This window comes from Lontra canadensis, unplaced genomic scaffold (genome assembly GCF_010015895.1).
Source record: "Lontra canadensis isolate GAN:19392208 unplaced genomic scaffold, GSC_riverotter_1.0 scaffold5, whole genome shotgun sequence".
NCBI classification, from domain to species: Eukaryota; Metazoa; Chordata; class Mammalia; order Carnivora; family Mustelidae; genus Lontra; species Lontra canadensis.
In genome coordinates this window covers 3797983-3810040 of record NW_022630999.1, presented here as the reverse complement: position 1 = coordinate 3810040, position 12058 = coordinate 3797983, and the positions used below count along the sequence as shown (strand labels likewise).

The 12058-nt window shown below is 43.6% G+C and overlaps 1 protein-coding gene across 1 annotated transcript in view; it reads left to right on the top strand.

Moving 5' to 3' along the window:
- Positions 1–8307: 8307 nt before the first annotated feature.
- The window catches only part of CPLANE1 (ciliogenesis and planar polarity effector 1), a 141918-nt gene continuing 138167 nt past the window's right edge, over positions 8308–12058 (top strand). Inside the window, exon 1 of the mRNA XM_032851348.1 lies at positions 8308–8465. The gene's annotated coding sequence lies outside the window, so the exon portion shown is untranslated. The remainder of the gene's footprint in view (positions 8466–12058) is intronic.

The following is a 12058-nucleotide window of genomic DNA, read 5'->3' as shown; positions in this document are numbered from 1 at the left end:
TGCCTGCCTCTCTGCCTACTTGTGATCTCTGTCTGTCAAATGAATAAAATCTTTAAAAAAAAAAAATCTCCCTTGTGGGGGGGAAAAAAAGAATCTTCCCTGTGGCCTACTCTGGCTAGAAACATACCAGGAGGGGATTCAGCCTAGCCAAGTTGACACAGTACAAATCTATCATTACAACCCATTCATTGAATCAGTGACATTCACTTCTTTATATAGAAGATAGATACTGGGGTGCCTGTGTGGCTCAGTCGGTTAAGCATCTATCTGCCTTTGCCTCAGGTCATGATCCCAGGGTCCTCAGATCAAGCCCCGTGTCAGTCTCTCTATTCAGCAGGGAGCTGACTTCTCCCTCTCCCTCTGCCTGCTGCTTCCCTTGCTTGTGCTCTCTCTCACTCTCTCTGTCAAATAAATAAATAAATAAAATCTTTAAAAAAAAAAATCTAGATACCAACCAGTTTTTTCACAACGGGTTTGTCGCCAAAACACAGGTGTCATGAAAACCACTGCTAAACCTAAACCAAAATGGGAAAAGAAAAGTCTCACATCAACATCGGGGACTCATAGACCTGGGCAAATCTAACACTACTGGTCATCTGATGTACAGATGTGGTGGGATCAACAAAAGAACTATCAAAAAATTTGAGAAGGAAGCTGCTGAGATGGGAAAGAGCTCCTTCAAGTATGTCTGGGTCTTGGATAAACTGAAAGCTGAACATGAATGTGGTATCACCACTGATATCCCTGTGGAAATTTGAGGCCAGCAAGTACTATGTCTTGATGCCCCAGAACAGAGAGACTTTCTCAAAAACATGATTACAGACATATCCCAGGCTGACTGTGCTGTCCCAATGGTTGCTGGTGGTGTGGATATATTTGAAGCAGGCATCTCCACGAATGAGCAGGCCTAAGAGCATGCCCTTCTGGCTTACACACTGGGTGTGAAACAACTAATTACTGGTGTAAACAAAATGGATTCCACTGAGCCACCCTACAGCCAGGAGAGATATGAGGAGATGGTTAAGGAAGTGAATCGTTAATCAATTAACAGAAGTTAATCGTTAAGAAGCACCTACATTAAGAAAATTGTCTTCAACCCCAACACAATAGCATTTGTGCCAATTTCTGGTTGGAATAGTGACAACATGCTGGAACCAAGTGCTAACACACCTTGGTCCAAAGGATGGAAAGTTACCCGAAAAGATGGGAATGCCCTTGGAACCACCCTGCTTGAAGCTCTGGATTGCATTCTGTCACCAGCTTGTCCAGCTGACAAGCCCTTGCATCTGCCTCTCCAGGACATCTACAGAATTTGTGGGCCGAGTGGAGACTGGTATTCTTCAACCTGGCATGGTGACGCCCTTTGCTCCAGCCTCCAGAGAGGCTACCTGCCTCTCTGCTGCCTCTCTGCCTCCTTGTGATCTCTGTCTGTCAAATAAATAAATAAAATATTTTAAAAAAAGGAAAAAATAGAAAACAAAAAACCTTTGTGCAAATAGTGCAGTTTGGGTAAAGGATCCATTTTTCAACCAGTCACCTATGGCTAGTATCACATAGCACAGAAATGAGTGCTGTGTGCTTATTTGAGGCCTTTTAGCACAAGGGGAAACATTCTAAGTTGAGGTTTATTACAAGATGGAGTGTGAATTATTTTTTTTAAATAAGCTTTTGATTTGATTTTTTGAAAGATTTTATTTATTTATTTGAGAGACAGTGAAAGAGAGCATGAGAGGGGAGAAGGTCAGATGGAGAAGGAGACTCCCGGTGGAGCTGGGAGCCCGACACAGGACTTGACCCTGGACTCAGGGATGGTGACCAGAGCCGAAGGCAGTTACCCAACAAACTGAGCCACCCAGGTACCCGAGTGTGAATTATTTAAGATAAGACTAGGCTGCCATATCAAAAAGCCCCTACAATAAATCAGTGGCCTAAAGAAGAGAGACATTTATTTCTCTCTTATACTACTATTACAAGGTACTGATTCAGTTGGAGGAGTAGCTCTCATCCGTACAATTATTCAGAGATTTCGCTTCCTTCAGGATACTTGGATTGGCATTCTTCAGTGTTTCATTGCGTAATCAAACTGGGTCACAGTGGATTTCAGCCAAGGGAAGAGGAAAATGAGAAAGTATGTCCATGATAATAAGATCTGAGCCCAGAAGTTGTACACCATATTTCTGCTTAGGTTTCATTAGAGAGAATTTACTTAATCACACGGGCATTCCAAGGGAGGCTGGGAAATGCAGATTGGTAATGTACCCAGTAATACTGAAAGAGTGTTTTGGTGCACAATTATTATTATTATTATGAACAATTAATTTGGTGGACAATTATTACAAGTAGTTACATTTTAAAAGTACTAATATGTATTTTCTGCCTTCAAAGTTATCACAGTTTCGGTAAGGAGATAGATGACTCAAACATTAAGGTACATATGAATTACTTGAGACTCTTATTAAAATGCAGATTTTGACTCAGTAGGTTTGGGTGGGTGGAGCCTAGAGATCTGCTTTCCTAAGGAGCTCCCAGTGATGCCACAGTTCAGGTCCTTGGGCCATACTTTGAGTAGCAAGTAGTTGCAGATTCAGCAGAGAAAATGGCAGTTGAGCTACATCTATGTGTTATGATGATTAGGAGTCCTAGTTCGGTGGGGTGCCTTGGTGGCGCAGAAGGTTAACCATATGACTCTTGGTTTTGGCTCAGGTTGTGATTTCGGTGTGGTGATCTTGGAGTTGTGATCTTGGGGTTTTGAGGTCAATCCCCACCCATGTTGCACCCAGCGTCACAGCCCACCCCACGCTCAGTGCAGAGTCTGCTTAAGATGGCTTCTTCCTCTCCCTCTGCCCCTCCCCCTCTCAAATAAATAGGTAAATCTTTTTTTTTTTTTAATTTATTTGACAGAGATCACAGGTAGGCAGAGAGGCAGGCAGAGAGAGAGGAAGGAAAGCAGGCTCCTTGCTGAGCAGAGAGCCCGATGCGGGGCTCGATCCCAGGACCCTGGGATCATGACCTGAGCCGAAAGCAGAGGCTTTAACCCACTGAGCCACCCAGGAGCCCCAATAGGTAAATCTTTTGAAGAAAAAAAAAAAGGGGGAGTCTAGATTTGGATGTTAGACGTCCTATGTTTTATTCCAAACTCTATGATCTACTGGCTGCTTTAAATTGCTTACCTTTAAGCAAGACCTTTAAGATCTTTAGTAACAGAGAACCTAAACTGGGTTTAACAATTAAAGAAGCCAAACAATAAATGATTGGCTCATTAATGTAGGGATTCAGCAGGTCTGTTGCAAGTTTTGATCAAGTGGGGTTTTGTTTCTATTTTTTTCTAATTCTCTTCACTCTGCCCTTTGTCTTCAAGTTGGCTTCTTTTGTGGTAAAGTGAGAAGATGGCAAATCTACCGTTTCACAAAGAAAATGTAGTTTATAATTTTTTTTCTGTAATTGAATATTCTTTATAAGGCTCCACCCCAGTGTATAGCAGGGAAAGTCTTTATCTTGACAATTAATAGTACTTCCATTTCTTCTTTGGTAAGAATTTAAAATAAATGCTGTATCTTGTGGATTTTTTCTTCTCATTCTACTTAATCTACAGGGTAGATTATGATATTGGGAGGAGGGGTTACATGCCCTAAAGGCAATGGGGGAGAGAGTACCTGTGTTCAGACTTTGTTTTCTATTTTCTTACCCACTGCTTCAGGGTGTTTGATGTTTGCTCCTGATCTCTTGACTTGGTATCTACTGTGGTACAGCTAGTAAACCTTTTTCTCCCTTGATGGTGCTACACTTGTCCACCAAGGCTCAGGCTTTGTCTTTCCATTTGGTGTCTCTTTGGTGGGTCCCCTTGCTCTCAACTTCCCCAGAGTATGTGAGTTATATGCCTTGAACTTGATGTAAGAGCTGAGAGCAGCTCAGTTCCTTTCCCTATCATATTACCATGTTTTATTCTGGTGGGATCACCCCCATATTGGGAGTAGGCATTCTAAAGGATAATTTTTTTTTCCAGTGACAGAGGAAAACTACTTGGCTTTCAACTTTCTTCTTAATCTTGTCCTCATGAGATTTTATCTTGAAATACATGCATCTCTGATTCCTTGTTTCCACTAAGCCAGAGGGGCTGCTGCCTCTTCTTGCCCGCACAGTACTCCTCTTCCACATATCCAGGGTCTTCTCTGGACTGCCCCTGCATTGTGGCTTATGGCAAAATGCCATATTCAGACTTTAATGTTTTGAATTTGATATTTAACAAGAAATTTGGGGAACGCTTTTCCCTGAAAATAAAGCTGAACTGTTTAGACAGCTGTCTTGTGAAAGAAATAATTTTACTTGGAAACTTGAAACTGAAAATGAAAACTTTTTTTAGGTGATATCTATCTTCTTTTTTTTCTCATTAAACTTTTGTTTTAATGGGTCTCAAAATTCTGTGACAGATTTTTGATCAAGTTGTTTCCAGTAAAAAGTACTGATTTTAAAAAATAATAACTTAAAACTGACAAACACACACACACAAAACAAATGGTCCACAAAACATTCTCCTTTCCTTCTGAAGGTTTTACGATGCCTTGCTATCACTAACCAGTCTTTTATTATTAAACTTAAATAGCCAATTGACGCAAACAGCTCTTTTATTTTTAAGGATTTTTTTTAAGATTTTATTTATTTATTTGACAGACAGAGATCACAAGTGGGGGGGGATGGGGGGGCAGGCTCCCTGCTGAGCAGAAAGCCAGATGTGGGGCTTGATCCCAGGACTCTGGGATCATGACCTGAGCTGAAGGCAGAGGCTTTAACCCACTGAGCTACCCAGGCGCCCGAGATTTGGAATTTTGAACTGAGAATAATTGGAATTGAGTCATGTTAGTGGCAAGGTTTTAAAGCTGTGTTGTACAATACAGGAGCCACTAGCCACATGTGTTTATTTGAATTTAATTAAAATGGAATAAAACATAATAAAATAAATCAGTGTCTCAGCTGCACTAGTTACATTTCAGGTGCTCAATACCATTGTGGCTAATGGCTACCATTTTGTGCAGAGCAGACATAGAATATTTTCACCATTACAGAAATTTCTACTAGAGAGCACTGTTCTACAGAGAACACCCATGATCTGCCGTGGTTACAGTTCTTCCCAAGAACTGGTTGTTAAAACCACTCCCTTAGATTCTGTGGGATACACCAGAATTTCTACAATAAATTCCTTCTCTTGCTCAAGCTAGTCAGATTTGATTTTATTATCTATTACCAAAAGGATTTTAGTTACTTTATGGCTACTGTAACCCTTACTACAAAATAGCAAAACTGCTGCTGTGGGAATTCTGAGGCTTATTTTTAATTGACCTTACTTGGATTTTCACATGGTTGGCTGTTCCTTCCTAGATTCATCCTTCTTAGGTTTTCTTTTGATTCTCTTCCACCCCTTGGACATTCTTATAAGAACTGGTATTTTTGAGCCCATGGGTGGCTTAGTTGATTAAGCCTCTGACTCTTGCTTTTGGCTCAGGTCATGATCTGGGGGTGGTGAGAAGGGCTCCCGTCTCCTTGGGATTCTCTCCCTCTCCCCCGTCCCTCCCCCTGACACCCGCATGTGGATGTTCTCTTTCTCTAAAAGAAATAAATCTTTGTATGCATTTTTATATTCTAGTGAGAAAAAAAAGTATAGTGACATCAGTTTAAATGAGGATAAGAATAGGGGTGCCTGGGTGGCTCAGTGGGTTAAACCTCTGCCTTCCGCTTGGGTCATGGTCTCAGGGTCATGGTCTCAGGGTCCTGGGATCGAGCCCTGCATCGGGCTCTCTGCTTGGCGGGGAGCCTGCTTCCTCCTCTCTCTCTGCCTGCCTCTCCGCCTACTTGTGCTCTCCCTCTCTCTCTGTCAAATAAAAAAATATTTTTTTTTTTAAAAAGAGGATAAGAATAATTTTAAAATCTTATAAAAATAGGTTTAGTTATTTCATATTTTCATATAACTTACATCAACAAAATTAAAAAATAAATGGCAGATTTGCTTTATTTGGCAGAATAATTAATTCTCATAAGTAATTACTTGTAATAACAAAAACTTGAACAGTGCAATTGAACAAATGATCAGGGACTATAAAGAGACAATTCATAAAAAAAGGAATTAAACTACAAATGGGTAGTAAACATTTGAAAAATGTTCAGTCTCATTAGAAATCAAAAATGCATATTGAGATAATGAGTTACCATTGTCACCTATTAGACATAGATTCAAACGAGGACAAATGTCAATTTTGTAATATACGTATCAGGCTCTACCTTGACCTCACACTTGACTCCCCTGGGGGAATAATAATAATATTATTATTTTTAAAAGGTTTCATTTTATTTATTTGACACAGAGAGAATGGGAGAGAGGGAACATAAGCAGGGAGAGTATGTGCGGGAAAAGCAGGCTTTCCTCAGAGCAGGGAGCCCCATGTGGGGCTAGATCCCAGGGCCCTGAGATCATGACCTGAGCCAAAGGCAAACACTTAACCACTGAGCCACCCAGGTGCCCCTATTTTATTTTTTAAGTGTGATTCTTTTTATTTTATTTTTCCCTAAATTTTAAGTCTAGTAAAGACCTGGGGAACTTTTAGAGATTGATTGATTTTTGTTGTTGTTGTTGCTGTTCTTTTTATTTGAGAGAGAGGAAGAGGAGAGAGAGCACAAGCAGGGAGAGAGGCAGAGGGAGGGAGAAAATCTCAAGCAAGCTCCATGCTCACAGCCAGCCTGATCTGGGACTCATCTCACCACCCTGAGATCATGACTTGATGACTTGATTTGACTCAAGAGTCCACACTCAAGGGACTGAGCACTACTAGACCTGCAGAACTTCTTAAGAGGTTTGTGTGTGTGTGTGTTTTAAAAGATTTTATGTATTTATTTGACAGAGATCATAAATAGGCAGAGAGGCAGGCAGAGAGGGGGAAGCAGGCTCTCCGCTGAGCAGAGAGCCCTATGTGGGGCTCGACCCTAGGACCCTAAGATCATGACCCCAGCCAAAGGCAGAGGTCTTAAACCGCTGAGCCACCCAGTCACCCAGAACTGCAGAATTTCTAAACGCAATACCTGAGTTCTATCCCGGATCACTCAAATCAGAATCTTCAGTAGTGAACCCCAAGTGCCAGTATTTTTTAAAAGCTCTCCAAATAATTCTCATATGCAGCCAGAATCGAGAAACTCTAAATCAAAAACTTTAAAATATATATTGACTCATTGTCTCTGATGTTAACGAATAAAACTAGATTGTACACAAATGTTTATGAGAATTTCTGTAATGGTATTACAATGTAAATGGAAAATGACGCAAATCTCAAAAAAGAAACATTGTAGAATACAAAATAAAAGCCCCCGAACCAGGCCAATGGCATCAACGTGTGAAGAGGAGGGCGAGGAGGGAGCCGTAGCATGCCTCAGAAAAAATGCTTTTCCAGGCTAGACAGAGCTAGACAGATTTGCTTGTCGGTGACCTCTGTCCCCAGTAAGTCAGCGGGACCAGGACTGGGGCAAAGGAAGCCGGCTCCGGTCGTGATCGTGATCGCAGGGTCCTGGGATCGAGCCCCGCATGGGGCCCTCTGCTCAGCGGGGAGCCTGCATCCTCCCCCTCCCCCCACCTCCCGCGCCTGCCTCTCTGCCTACTGGTGATCTCTGTCAAATAAATGAACACATGGGGCACCTGGGTGGCTCAGAGGGTTAAAGCCTCTGCCTTCCGCTCGGGTCATGATCCCAGGGTCCTTGGTTCGAGCCCCACATCGGGCTCTTTCCTTGGTGGGGAGCCTGCTTCCTCCTCTCTCTCTCTCTGCCTGCCTCTCTACTTGTGATCTCTCTGTCCAATAAATAAATAAAGTCTTTAAAAAAATGAACACAATCTTAAAAAAACAAAACAAAACAAGTCACTAGGACGGCGAGTACAGACACTGTCCTTAGTGCTGTAGATTGCCCATCCGGCCTGTGAAGAGCCGTGTGCGACCCTTTCATTTACCGGTCCAGAGAGGTCCCCACAGGGGAGCGGACGTGCCGGGAGTTGCACGTCAGTCGGTTATTAAGCAGTTCCCAGGAAAGCGCTGCGCAGCGCCAGGGCATTCCCGAGGCGAGCGTCTGAAGCGCGCCGGACGGAAGAACTCCCAGCGGAAGCTGAGGAGACCGCGGCAATCCCGCGGCGGGAGGCGGAAGCCTAGAGCCGGGAGTTCCCTGAGCCTCGAAAAAGAGGGGCGGGAACTCGGAGCGCCCGGGTGAAGAGGCGGAGGGAGGGAGGAGCGTCACGAGCTTCCCGCCCGCGCTCGGAGCAGGCGCCCTGGCGGTGCCCGCGTCTCCTTCCCCGCCTTCCCCCGTCGCCAGGGCACAGGCTCGCGTCTGAGCGGCCGGCTGGGCCTCTGGCGGTCGCGGTCCCGCCTCCTCGCTACGCTGCCCGTTTCGTCCTCCGCCTCGCCGCGCCTTCCTCGCCTCGGACGGGCGGCGCCCCGGCGGAGGTAACTGCCCGCGGATTCCTGCCGCTCACGACCCCAGCCTCCTCCCGGCACGGCTCGGCCGCTACCTCCACCCTCGCGGACCTTCCTTACCCCTTACCCCCCGCCTCCCGCCGCACCCTGTCCCCACGTCCTTCCCTCGCGCTCGGCCCTGCCCAGCCTCCCCGCGTCCTCCTTCCGCCGCAGCATCCTCGGGCTGACCGAGGCGCGGGAGCTCCCGGGGCCGCGTCGCCCTCCGGCCGGCGTGGGACGAACCCCGGGGTGCGCCAACCCTGGGCCGGGCCCTGGTCCTCCAGCCCCGGGCCGTCCCGGGGGGCGCCGCGGCGAGCACCCCGCCCGGGAGAGGGCCGCCCTCCCTATCAAGCCTACGCCGCGGGGTGGGGTGGAAAACCCCGGAGGGGTCCCTGGGGGTGATCCAGTGACTTTGGCGAGGTGGTCGTGGGGGACACTTCTTTGGCGTTCTTCAGTATTAGTTGATCACTGAGGAATAGATGGGGTGTCTTAGGCTCGTCTCTGGTGGGAAAAAAACAGAAGTTGAATTATTCTCTGGGAATTGCGTTCGCCAGTGAGTTTTGATTAAAAGTACTTTGTTGGGGTAAGACAACATATTTTTCCTCCTAATCTACTTTGTGAGTTACTGAGTTTTTTATTTCTTCTTTTCATTCACTAATTTTGTTTCGTGATGTTTATTATCTGTAGCATTAGGGTTTAAAACATTTTTTTAAAGATTTTTATTTATTTGACACAGAGAAATCACAAGTAGGCAGAGAGGCAGGCAGACACAGAGGAGGAAGCAGGCTCCCCGCTGAGCAGAGAGCCCCATGCGAGACTAGATTCCAGGACCCCAGGATCATGACCTGAGCCGAAGGCAGAGGCTTTAACCCACTGAGCCACCCGGGCGCCCTGTAGCATCAGGTTTTGACTGTCCGTTCACTCTGAGGCAGAAATAATCTTTGCCATGAAACAGGAGGTGAGAACATCTACTAGACTTCAAAAGCTGAAAGACCATCCATCATCATCAAATCCTGTAGGACGGTCTTTACACCTTGAGCCATCTTTTTATCCTTTACATTTTAGTTGAAAGGCTATATGACCATACTGTTGATATATTTTATTTATTATTATTTTTAAAAGACTTTATTTCCTTGTTAGTGAGAGATAGCAAGAGTGGGGTTAGGTGTAGAGGGCAGAGGGAGAGAGAGAAGCAGACTCCCCGCTGAGCAGGGAGCCAACCCCAGGACCCTGGGATCAGGACCTCAGCCGAAAGGCTGAATGTATTGAGCCAGAGCCACCCAGGCGCCCCCTTCTGAAGTATTTTAAAGCAAATTCCTGGCATAAATACTTAAGTATATACTGTATATCTCATACCTAGGAGAGGTAAGCACCCTTAAAAAAAAAAAAACCCAAACCCATAATAGAATTACAAAATACCAACAAAAATAACATTAATTGCTTAATGTTATTTAATACTCTGTCATATTAATTTTCCTCTTTTTTTGAATTTGAAATTGAGGTTTATGGAAAAATTGCAAAAATAATACTAAAAAACACCTATACTCTTACCCAGTTTGCCCACTTGTTTATTTATTTTTAAGATTTTATTTTATTTTATTTATTTGAGAGAGAACAAGAGAGTGAGAGAGAGCATGACAGGGGAGAAGGTCAGAGGGAGAAGCAGACTCCCCATGGAGCTGGGAGCCTGATGCAGGACTCCATCCCAGGGAGTCCAGTACAATGACCTGAGCTGAAGGCAGTCGCTTAATCAACTGAGTCACCCAGGCGCCCTCCACTTGTTTATATTTTACGCATGCTTTTTCCTTCTGTTTATACTTGTGCGCACACCTTGTTTGTTCTGAACTGAGAGTGGATTGCATGCATTATGCCTCTTCCTGCCTTACCACTCAAGTAGGACAATATGTATTTCCTAAAAGCAATGATGCTTTTTTAAAAAAGATTTTATTCATTCATTCAGATACTCTTTTATGTAAACAAGTACCTTTATCAAATTCCCCAAGTTTAACATTGACATGTTACTTTTATCTGTGCTATTGTCCGTATTTCCAGTTATGTCAAGTGTCACAATAATATCCTTTACAGCTAATTTTCTTTTCTAGTACAAGATACAGTTCAGGATATTTCATTTCATTTAATTGTCTTTTATCATTAAACTTCTTTAACTTTGAATAGTTCTTGAGCCTTTGTTTCTCATGATATTGATATTTTTAAGGGCTAATAGCCCATTTATATCAAAGTCTTCAATATGAATTAGTTTCCTCATGAATAGAGTTAGGTTTGACATTTTTGGTTGGAATACAATATAAATAATGTGTGTCTTTTTCAAATTATCATAATCAGAGGAGCATAATGTCTCCCTCTTAGAGGTTAAGATGTTAATTTGTTTTCTCCACTATCATTTTTTTTTGTCCTTTTCACTATTATTTCCCCCTTTTTTGTAAACTAAGTACAGTTGACCTTTAAAGCACCTGGGGGTTAGGAGTTCCAACCCCCATCCCCATGCAGTTGAAAATCTGCTGACCACAGAAAAACTAAACTACTATAGCCTACAGTTGGCCATGCCTTACCGATAACAAATATTTAACACATATTTTGTATGTTGTATGTATTATATGCTGGATTATAGCATAGTAAGCTAAAGAAAAGAAAATGGCATTAATAAAATCCTAAGAGAAAATACATTTACAATACTGTACCATATTTATTAAAAAACAAAATCTGTGTATAAGTGGATCCTCATAGTTCAAACCTGTGTTGTTCAAGGGTCAGCTGCAATTGTGGGCCAGTACCTCCAGATTATGTAAATATCCTGTGCTTTATCAGAATGCTCCCTCTCCCTCTTCCTGGTTTAGCATCTGTTGACGGTTCATTCCTAATCTGTTTTAACTATGACAATTGCAAAATGGTGATTTTCCACATCTACCCTCAGATCAGTGAGGCTTTGTTTATTCTTTATTTAATAGATTGTAACCTATTGCTTATCTTTATTTTGATGCTAAGATTGTCTCAAATATGACCTGTGGGATTTGGCCCATCAGTCTTGGTTGGTCCTTCCTTCCTTCTAAAAAGAAAGTTTCTAGATTATTTATTTATTTGAGAGAGAGAAAGAGAGTGTGTGTGCATGTGTGCTCACAAGGTCGGGGGCGGGGGAGAGTGGGGCAGGGAGAGGGAGAGGTAAAGAATCCCAAGCAGATTCTCCTCAGCATGGAGCCCTAGGTGTGGCTCAATCCCATAACCCCGAGACTCTTGACTTGAACTGAAACCAAGAGTTGGGTGGTTAACCAACTAAGCCTCCCAGGCACTCCTTGGTCCTGTTTGTTTTTGACATGCCCCCATTATATGTTTGCTTCCTTACTTTGGAATAAGATGTTCCAGGTCCATTTGTTTCCTTCACTATCTCTGCTCTGAAATCAGCTGTTTTTCAAGGTTTCTCTGACTGAGGAATGGTAATTAGAAACCAAAATCTGGGGGTGCCTGGGTGGCTCAGTCAGTTAAGTATCTGACTTCAGCTCAGGTCATGATCTTGGGGTGCTGGGATCAAGTCCCATGTCATTGGATCGGGCTTTTGTGCTCAGCAGGGA